Source organism: Phyllobates terribilis, unplaced genomic scaffold, assembly GCF_046119375.1.
Source record: "Phyllobates terribilis strain yellow unplaced genomic scaffold, ASM4611937v1 Scaffold_11__3_contigs__length_659146591, whole genome shotgun sequence".
Classification (NCBI taxonomy): domain Eukaryota; kingdom Metazoa; phylum Chordata; class Amphibia; order Anura; family Dendrobatidae; genus Phyllobates; species Phyllobates terribilis.
The window spans coordinates 611,432,394-611,441,656 of NW_027362771.1; the positions used below are offsets into that span (position 1 = coordinate 611,432,394).

Below are 9,263 nucleotides of genomic sequence, written 5' to 3' on the forward strand. Positions count from 1 at the left end.
ATCCAACGGTTCCTGGGCTTCGCCAACTACTACCGCCTCTTCATTCCGCACTTCTCTTCCCTGACTGCCCCTATCTCTGCGCCCACCCGTAAGGGCACTAATCCCAAAGAATGGCCGCCCGAGGCAGAGGAGGCCTTCCTGTCTTTGAAACAAGCTTTCTCCTCCGCTCCTGTGCTGCACTGTCTGAATGGCAACAAACAATTCTTCTTAGAAGTAAACGCTTCCTCCTCCGGAGCCGGAGCGGTGCTCACCCAAAAGTCGTCATCCGGAAGAATGGAAACCTGCGGCTTCTTCTCCAAACTCTTCTCCTCATCGGAGCGCAATTATTCTATTGGAGACCGAGAATTGTTAGCCATTAAGTTGGCACTGGAGGAGTGGCGTTACCTGCTCGAGGGGGCTCTTCACCGGGTAATAATCTACACGGATCGCAAAAACTTGGCTTATTTCCAGAGTGCCCAAAGACTTCACCCCCGCCAAGCCTGGTGGTCCTTGTTCTTCGCCCGCTTTGATTTCATTCTTCATTTTCGCCCGGCAGACAAAAATATCAAAGCTGATGCCTTGTCCTGATCCTTTTTGTTCTCCGATCTAGAGGAGGAGCCAAAGCACATCATCGACCCCGCCAAGGTAATGCTGGTGGCTCCCGTGGATCAAAATCGTCTTCCACCCGGTAAGACGTTCGTAACAGTACCTGATCATGAGAAAGTCCTACACTGGGGACATTGCTGGCCAGAAAAAGACCCTCCAGCTTATTACCCGGCATTAATGGTGGCCTACCCTGCACAAGGATGTAATAGACTTTGTCTCAGCCTGTGCATCCTGCGCCCGCAACAAGGTTCCAAGACATCTGCCAGCCGGCCGCCTTCTGCCTCTTCCCATACCTGCTGCCCCGTGGCAGCATATAGCCATGGACTTTATAGCGGATCTCCCTGTCTCTGCTGGTTGCACGGTCATTTAGGTGGTCGCTGACCGCTTCTCTAAGATGGCTCACTTCATTCCCCTGCCGGGCCATCCATCTGCATCTGAATTGGCTAAAGACTTTATCCATCATATTTTCCGTCTTCATGGTCTCCCTCTCCACATCGTATCCGACCGAGGAGTTCAGTTCACCTCTCGCTTCTGGAGAGCCATGTATAAACTGCTGGGGGTCACCTTGGACTTCTCCTTTGCTTATCACCCACAGTCCAATGGTCAAGTAGAGCGGATCAACCAAACTTTAACCAGTTACCTCCGGCACTTTGTTAATGCCCACCATTCCGACTGGGTGGATCTTTTACCGTGGGCCGAATTTTCCTATAATAATCACGAGAGCGAGTCTTCCTCCGAATCCCCGTTTTTTATTGTCTACAGTCAATATCCTCAGATCCCGTTTCCCGTCTCCGCCTCGGTGGATAATCCGGCCGCGGAATCTCTTGTTAGCGAATTCTCCTCCATTTGGGAGAGTACCAGATCCACACTTCTTCTGTCCTCCGAGCGGATGAAGAAACAGGCTGACAAAAGACGTCTGGATCCGCCACAATTCCGTCCTGGAGATAAAGTCTAGCTCTTGTCCAAATATGTCCGGCTCAAGATTCCTTTCTACAAGTTAGGTCCTCGGTTCATCGGCCCACTGGAAGTTATCAAACAAATGAACCCGGTGGCATATAAATTGAAACTCCAACTTGCGGATCCCCAACTCCTTCCATGTATCTCTCCTCAAACCCGTGGTACTTAACTCTTTTTCCAAGTCTACAGGTACGCCTCCTGCTCCGGTTTCCGCTGAAGACGAGTTTGAGGTAGAGAATAGTGTTGAGCGAGCACTAAAATGCTCGGGTGCTCGAAGCTCGGGCCGAGCTCGCCGTGATACTCGGGTGCTCGACCCGAGCAACGAGCCCAATGTTAGACTATGGGAGACTCGAGCATTTTTGAGGTGGCACCCCCGGCAGTCTTTTAAAAGCCTAACAAGTGCCCAAAACGATAGTGACAGTGCTCAAATGACATGGGGACAGCATGGGGATCGCCCCAAGAAGCATTTCTGACCCCCAAGTCACTGCTGTCAACAACGTGGTCAGAGGTATTAAGCCACTTTTACGGGCTCACAATAAAACGTTCAAAAACTAAAGTGAAACTTTTTTCCTGTGAAATATGTTTAGGAACATCCTTTCCAGGGAAAAGACTTGTGTATAAGTTAAAATAAATGACCAAAAACAAAAATACTCCTCCACACCTTCGGCTATGTTCACAAGTAGCATTTTTAATGCGTTTTTGCACTTTGTATTGCTTTCAACTATGACAAATGCATTCACCGGGAAATGCCATTTTAACATTTTACAACCTTATCTGGCCATGTGCTGTGTGACACATGCATAAAGAGCTGAAAAGACATGGGAACAGCATGGGGAAGATGCCTGGAAGCATCTCTGACTCCCAGGTCACTGTCTAAAAGTGTGCCCATCATAAGTGAGCCTTGCCGCATCAGAAGATGCAGACTTGCAACTATCCCCATGCAAGTTCTAGTCCCAGGGCAGTGTTCAATTGTACCTCCCACATTCCTTGCAATACAAGCGCAAGTACGCAGCCTGCCACTCACCCACCCCCAGGCTGCAATACCATACTGCTTGCTTTCTTGAACTTGAAATTGGGCCTTTTAGGCATGTGGAGGCGGAATCTGGCCACCACGTCATGGCTGTGTTGGCGGCCTGGAATCCATACTCAGTCCCCAGCCGCCCGGCGGCCGGGTGTCCATGCTCGGTCGCCAGCCGCCTGGGGGCAGCCAGGTGTCCATAACGGTCCCCAGCCACCCCTATTTCTCCTTGGAACATCCCCCCCACAAACTTTTCTTCGCACGGCCTGCTTTAGGCAGCATTGGACGAGCTCACCAGAGAACCAGACTCCTCCGGTGGGCCCTGACTTCTCCATCGGTGGAGTTGAGAGTGCCAAGGTGAGGAGCATGATGATGATGATAGAAGTTAGCATCTGCTATGTTTTCTTTTAATGCAAGTGTAAGTGTGAAGCCTGCCACCCACCCACCCCCAGACTGCAATTCCATACTGCTAGCTTGCACTTGAAATGGGGCCTTTTAGTTTGGAGGAGGCCGAAGCTGGCCACTAACTCATGGCTGCTTCGGCAGCGAGGTATCCATACTCAGTCCCCAGTGGCCCCTATTTGTGCAGGTGTGCCTTATACATAAGATTAAGTGCGTATACCAAAACATTACCTGTGCCCTCCCCAGTGCATTTAGTGGGAAGGAGAGCCTATTCCGCTGTAGTGTGTGCATGCCAAACCCCTGTTCATGGTACATGCGAAGATGCCTCCCACCTTGCACCTGTCATTGCAGACTTGCAACTATCCCCATTCAAGTCCTTGTCGCAGGGCAGAGTTCAATTGTACCTCTCCCATTCCTTGCAATGCAAGCGCAAGTATGCAGCCTGCTACCCACCCACCCCCAGGCTGCAATACCATACTGCTTGCTTGCTTGCACTTTAAATTGCGCCTTTTAGGCATGTGGAGGTGGAATCTGGCCACCACGCCATGGCTGTGTCGGCGGCCTGGTAGCCATACTCAGTCCCCAGCCGCCTGGTGGCCGGGTGTCCCCGCTTGCTCCCCAGCCTCCAGGGGGTGGCCGGGTGTCCATACTCGGTCCCCAGCCACCCCTATTTGTCCCGGTAACCTTTCCCACACTTTTCTTAGCCTGGCCTGCTTCAGGGCAGCATTGGCCGAGCCCACCGGACTATCAGACTCCTCCGTTGGGCCCTGACTTCTCCATCAGGGGAGTTGAGAGTGCCAAGGTGAGGAGCATGATGAGGATGATTGAAGTTAGCATCTGCTTTGTTTTGTTGTAATGCAAGCGCATGTATGTAGTAGCGGCTAGGCCTGAGGTGGTCAGCGTTTTGGCACATATCCTACCTCCTCCGAGGATTGCTGGATGTTTCCTGCTACTATCCAAGTTCTATGACTCCCATTTAAAACAAAGCTTCAGGTGATAAATGATGGATGAGGTAGTGGCAAAGGAGAAAGAGCAGGAGGAACAGGGACCATTCACATCAATATCAGGCCAGTCAACCAGATATGTCTTGTAGGATATGTTTCTGTAACAAAAGGAGCGGTTCAGCTACACAGTTATAGGGCATACAGTGAGTGCAATGCCTACCAAAAATTTTGAGGCACTCCAATGCCCCTTGGAAATTACATGGAGGTTGTAATGGGTCTGGGAGGTGGAACCTCTGAGCAACTATACAAGGGGGCAGTCATTGTAAGGAAGCGGGTGGCTCCCAGGGAAGGCGGGCAGGTAGTCACGGCAAGTGACGGGGACAGTCTCTGGGTAGAAGGGCAGGAGGTCACGGCAAGTGACGGGGACAGTCTCTTGACAGGCGGGTGGTCACGGCAAGTGACAGCAGAGCCTCCAGGTAGGCTAGCAGGCAGGTATGTGGACGCTCCCAGGTGAGCGGGCAAGAGTATCTGGACAGGCAGGTGGTCACAGCACGTGACGGCGGAGCCTCCAGGTAGGCTAGCAGGCAGGTAGCAGGTGAGCGCTCCCAGGTGAGCGGGCAAGAGTCTCTGGACAGGCAGGTGGTCACAGCACGTGACGGTGGAGCCTCCAGGTAGGCTAGCAGACATGTAGTAGGTGAGCGCTCCCAGGTGAGCGGGCAGGCTGGTCCATAGACAGACTGACAGGTGTCGGAAGGCAGACCGTCGGACCGCAGGCTTGCAAGCAGGTAAGCAGATATCAGGCAGGTATCAAGCAGGAATCTGGCAGGTGACTGGCAGGTAACTGGTAACGGGACCTGAGGGCTGAAGCAGAGTGAAGGCTTTGCAACAACATTGCTCGGGCACCTCCATTTTGGAGGAGGTGCCTTATATATGGGAGGTCCTCCGGCAATTGGCCGGGGACTCCTTAGGACGGCGTGCGCGGTCCCTTTAAGAGAGGGGGCACGCGCGCGCGCCCTAAGCACACTGCCGGGGAAGGAGCGCGTGCCGGAAGCAGCGGGGAGAGAAGCGCTGGAGGACGCCGCGCCAGGAGCGGGGAGGTGAGAGGGACGGCGTCTCTGCCTAGTACGGGGCAGAGACGCCGATGCTACAGAGGTCAGAGGGTGTTAACTAAACCTTTTTTTCCATTTATAGCAACTGGGTCTCCTGTGCACTGTTGGCCTAAGCAGTGAATGGAAGGCTTTTCAAAAAATATGAGGAACTGCAATGCCCCTTTCTAGAGCAATGTGTGGCACCCCAGGGGTCTGGTCACCACAGTAATAGAGATATTACGTCGGAGAGCAAGTGGGAGGTTTCCTGGTCAGGATCCCTTAAACATGCAACATCCTCCTGCCCCAGTCCTGGGAGGGAAGATTTCTGCCCTTATAAACTAGATCTGGGGCGGGGTTGAGTGAGTCAGAGAAAAGAGAACAGTCAGAGTCAGAGTGAGAGCAAGGGAAAGTAACAGCAAGGAGCTCTGTAGGAGCTAGGAACTAAAGACCAGTAGCTGGAAGCTGAGCAGAGCTCGCCCTGGCAGAAGACAATAGGAACCGGACACAGGAGTCCGAGGCTGTGAGGACTTATATATCCAGCAGCAGAAACCAACCGGCAGAGGATTTCAGGTCCTCTGGCCATAGAAGCCTGGAGGCTCAGTCACAAGCAAGGGACCAGCACCGCCATCGTGGAGTGGAGGCTAACAGAAGGCCCCAAGTCACCAGCCATACGGGTGAGCACTACACGGTACACTCAGGGACGTGGGCTACTTCTACCCGCTTATAGCAAGGTAGCCAGGAAGAGTGCAGACAGACGGGGAGGCCTACAAATCCACCTGGCCAGGGGAACTCCTGCTTGCTCACAGACTGACCAGGCCTCTTATGCTAGCCAGTACTCCCGGGAGGGTCTACCTTATAATCATCAGTAAAGACCCTGAACTGCAATGCAAAGACTCTGAATCATTCCTGCTGTGCTCGTGCACCATCACCCCCATCATCCACACTCACTGCCCTGAGGCTATACTCCTCCCATAGGGAGTTATCCTATTCTCTGCTGCGCACACAACACCAGCCTCAGCGGTTTGCCTCGCAGCGGTGGTACTCCCTGACCGCAATCCACGGGCGGCGCAGTCGGACAATTAACCTCAAAACCTAAGAAAGACTGCCACTGGTTTGACCAGCCTGAGCCACAGGACCGGGTCACCGCCACGGAGACTACAGACCCCAGAGACCCGGCACCGGGTATCCCACACACGTGTACACATGGCCCAGGGGGCGCGTCACATGCAGTACAGCATATTACAAACAAAAGTCCCATTATTGGGGAGTGGGTGTCCCATAGTATTTGCTTATGCCTTGCAAGCAAAAGCTGCCAAAAATTAGGACGGAGCAACTTGCAATACCCCTTACAAGAGCCATGCAGTACAGCATATTACAAACTTAAGTCCCATTATTGGGGAGTGGGTCTCCCATAGTATTTGCTTATGCTTTCCAAGCAAAAGCTGCCAAAAATTAGGACCGAGCAACTTGTAATGCCCCTTACAAGAGCCATGCAGTACAGCATATTACAAACATAAGTCCCATTATTGGGAAGTGGGTCTCCCATAGTATTTGCTTATGCCTTGCAAGCAAAAGTTGCCAAAAATTAGGACGGAGCAATTTGCAATGCCCCTTACAAGAGCCATGCAGTACAGCATATTACAAACATAAGTCCCATTATTGGGTAGTTGGTCTCCCATAGTATTTGCTTATGCCTTGCAAGCAAAAGCTGCCAGAAATTAGGACGGAGCAACTTGCAATGCCCCTTACAAGAGCCATGCAGTACAGCATATTACAACCATAAGTCCCATTATTGGGGAGTGGGTCTCCCATAGTATTTGCTTATGCTTTCCAAGCAAAATCTGCCAAAAATTATGACGGAGCAACTTGTAATGCCCCTTACAAGAGCCATGCAGTACAGCATATTACAAACATAAGTCCCATTATTGGGAAGTGGGTCTCCCATAGTATTTGCTTATGCCTTGCAAGCAAAAGTTGCCAAAAATTAGGACGGAGCAATTTGCAATGCCCCTTACAAGAGCCATGCAGTACAGCATATTACAAACATAAGTCCCATTATTGGGTAGTTGGTCTCCCATAGTATTTGCTTATGCCTTGCAAGCAAAAGCTGCCAGAAATTAGGACGGAGCAACTTGCAATGCCCCTTACAAGAGCCATGCAGTACAGCATATTACAACCATAAGTCCCATTATTGGGGAGTGGGTCTCCCATAGTATTTGCTTATGCTTTCCAAGCAAAAGCTGCCAAAAATTATGACGGAGCAACTTGCAATGCCCCTTACAAGAGCCATGCAGTACACCATATTACAAACATAAGTCCCATTATTGGGGAGTGGGTGTCCAATAGTATTTGCTTATGCCTTGCAAGCAAAAGCTGCCAAAATAAGGATGGAGGAACTTGCAATGCTGGCTCCCTGGTGTTATAGTGGTGGTGGAGGCTGAGGATAAGGAGAAGAAGATAAAACAGCCGAAACGAGGAAGCGTATACCCATGTGTGGGTGTGAAGCGGAGCATATGAATACACCTCCCGAAATAACACAGTGGATTTGACTTTATGTTACTCTGCTGTCATTTGGTGGTGATGAGAAGTCTGGCCCAATCCAGCCCTTGTTCATTTTGATAAGGGTCAGCTTGTCAGCATTGTCAGTTGACAGGCGAGTGCGCTTATCAGTTATAATTCCCCCAGCGGGACTAAAAACACGCTCCGATAACACGCTAGCGGCAGGGCAGGCCAGTACCTCCAAGTCGTACAGAGCGAGTTCATTCCAAGTGTCCAGCTTGGATACCCAATAATTAAAAGGCACAGAGGAATCACGGAGGACGCTGGTACGGTTGGCAAGGTGCTCCATCACCATCTTTTGAAACTTTCCACTCCTTGTGAGAGTACCCCGCGCCTCAGGGCCTGTAAGCTGCGCGGGTGTCAGAAAACTGTCCCAGAACGTTGACAGTGTTCCCCTGCCTCTGCTGGATTGGAGTTGCATCTCTCTCGCCTGTACGCCTTGGTTGGGCAACGAACTGTGACCTCTGCCGCTAGCGTGTTCAGATGGGAATTTTTTTAAGAGTTCTGCAGCAAGGGCCTTCTGGTACTGCCCCATTTTTGTAGACGTCTCCACCTCTGGAATAAGAGAGTGAAAGTTCTCCTTGTAGCCGGGGTCTACAAGTATCACCAACCAGTAATGACTGTCACCCAACATTTTGACAACGCGAGGGTCACGGTTAAGGCAGCGTAACATAAAGTCAGCCATGCATGCCAGACTGGTAACGGGCAAGATTTCCGTGTCCTCACCAAGATGACGACTGACCATGCTCTCCTCCTCCTCCTCTTCCTCCTCCCCCCTGTCATCAGGCCACCCACGCTGAACCGACGGTATGACCCTTGTACAGGTACTAACTTCTAAAACGCATGATAGCAGCTCCTGTTCTTTCTCCTCCTCCTCCTCTCCCTCATTGTCCCCCAATGCACGTTGGGATGAGATGAGGCTGGGCTGTGTGTAATCGCCCGCTACGGCTTCTTGATCCATCTCATCATACTCTGGCTGCAATGCCTCCTCTTTAATTCTCTACAGAGAGCGTTGCAAAAGACAGACAAGTGGAATGCTGACACTAATGATGGAGTCATCGCCACTCACCATCTTGGTGGCCTCCGCAAAGTTTGTCAGGATGATAGGGGCAGTCCTCCAACCATTTTTTTTTTCGACATCACAGTAAGCGTGCAAGTTTTTTTTTAATTACTAGATGCCTATTTAACATTTATTTTATTCGGCCATTTTAAAGATAAAGAGTATCAGTCATAACAATGAAGAAAACCTCCTTAATTCAGAAGTAAAACAATGAGAAAGATTGTAGCTCAATATTATTTCAAGATGGATGCATAAAATGCAATAAATTACCAAAAAAATATTTTTTTTTTAAAAAAATAACACAGTTACTGTGTTAGCAAATAAAAAAAAAAATTATGCTGACTTGTAAGGGGATAGAACCCATGACCTTGGTGTTTTTAGCACCACACTCTAACCAACTGAGCTAACCAGCCATGAGGTACTCTTCCTCTCCAGTGTGTTTGGATGCGTTGGTTCGATTCTCACCACCTGGCACCAAACTTTTTTTTTTTTGTGTATTTTTTTTTTTTCTTTACTGAACAGTTTTTCAATATGGTCTCCAGTGACTTATTTAGTATATTTCTGATTTATTATGTTTCATGTTTCGTTATCAGTGAAAATAAAGATATTTGCTTAACTTTTTTTGTATTCAAATTTCTCCAGGAATTTTA

At 50.1% G+C, this 9,263-nt stretch overlaps 1 non-coding gene across 1 annotated transcript; it reads right to left on the bottom strand.

Moving 5' to 3' along the window:
- Window positions 1–8,952: 8,952 nt before the first annotated feature.
- TRNAF-AAA (transfer RNA phenylalanine (anticodon AAA)) lies at window positions 8,953–9,026 on the bottom strand. Its single transcript has one exon. It is a non-coding gene; the product is annotated as a tRNA-Phe (tRNA).
- Window positions 9,027–9,263: the final 237 nt, after the last annotated feature.